Source organism: Colletes latitarsis, chromosome 4 (genome assembly GCF_051014445.1).
Source record: "Colletes latitarsis isolate SP2378_abdomen chromosome 4, iyColLati1, whole genome shotgun sequence".
NCBI classification, from domain to species: domain Eukaryota; kingdom Metazoa; phylum Arthropoda; class Insecta; order Hymenoptera; family Colletidae; genus Colletes; species Colletes latitarsis.
This window is the reverse complement of record NC_135137.1, coordinates 21,253-22,500: the sequence shown is the minus strand read 5'-3', so window position 1 is coordinate 22,500 and position 1,248 is coordinate 21,253. Positions and strand designations below refer to the sequence as shown.

The window sequence follows — 1,248 nt, the reverse complement described above, 5'->3', positions numbered from 1 at the left end:
AGTAGTTCGTCGGGGTAACCCAAAATGACCTGGAGACGCCGTCGGGAGATCCGGGAAGAGTTTTCTTTTCTGTATAAGCGTTCGAGTTCCCTGGAAACCTCTAGCAGGGAGATAGGGTTTGGAACGCGAAGAGCACCGCAGTTGCGGCGGTGTCCGGATCTTCCCCTCGGACCTTGAAAATCCAGGAGAGGGCCACGTGGAGGTGTCGCGCCGGTTCGTACCCATATCCGCAGCAGGTCTCCAAGGTAAAGAGCCTCTAGTCGATAGATTAATGTAGGTAAGGGAAGTCGGCAAATTGGATCCGTAACTTCGGAATAAGGATTGGCTCTGAGGAGCGGGGCGTGTCGGGCTTGGTCGGGAAGCGAGTCTGGCTGACGTGCCGGGCCTGGGCGAGGTGAACGGCGTTGAACGGATTCGTTCGTTCTCGTCGGGATCCGAGCTCGGTCCCGTGCCTTGGCCTCCCGCGGATCTTCCTTGCTGCGAGGCTTTCGTTGGCGGCTTGCCGTCGTCGATCGTCCTCTTCGGCCGCCATTCAACACTCAGCTCAGAACTGGCACGGACTAGGGGAATCCGACTGTCTAATTAAAACAAAGCATTGCGATGGCCCCCAAGGGTGTTGACGCAATGTGATTTCTGCCCAGTGCTCTGAATGTCAACGTGAAGAAATTCAAAAAAGCGCGGGTAAACGGCGGGAGTAACTATGACTCTCTTAAGGTAGCCAAATGCCTCGTCATCTAATTAGTGACGCGCATGAATGGATTAACGAGATTCCCACTGTCCCTATCTACTGAGTCGCATTCTGACCGCCGAAGGGAACGGACGTGTTCAACCGCTGCTCCGCTACCTGAACCGCTCAACCGAGGAGTCACCGCCGCTTGGGTTTTTCCCACCTACCTGGCTGGAAATTCCAGAGTTTGAGGAGTTTTAAGTGTATTTTCGCGATTTATTCGCGATATACACGGCAGTTTCGAGGCGAATTAGTGCGATTTTCGATTCACTGTGTGTTTATCCGGAGTGGAATTCCAAAAACTCAATCGAGATTTGTAATTTCGGAAACTTCGGGGCGGCCGTGCGGGTTTGTTGCCGAATATCTCAGCCGCCAGGCGAGATATCGGAGTGAAACCGCGGCAGTGGAGAGAAGGAACTATTACGAAGAGAACGCCGGTTCGTGATCAAGAATCGGATAAAAATTCGATTTTTGGGAGCGTTTTAGGCGAGGAGTGACGCGCCGGTGAGTCACCGCCGCGT

The 1,248-nt window shown here is 53.7% G+C and overlaps 1 pseudogene; it reads left to right on the top strand.

Moving 5' to 3' along the window:
* LOC143341526 (large subunit ribosomal RNA) overlaps positions 1 to 833 on the top strand; it is a 3,140-nt pseudogene extending 2,307 nt beyond the window's left edge.
* The last annotated feature ends 415 nt before the right edge of the window (positions 834 to 1,248 follow it).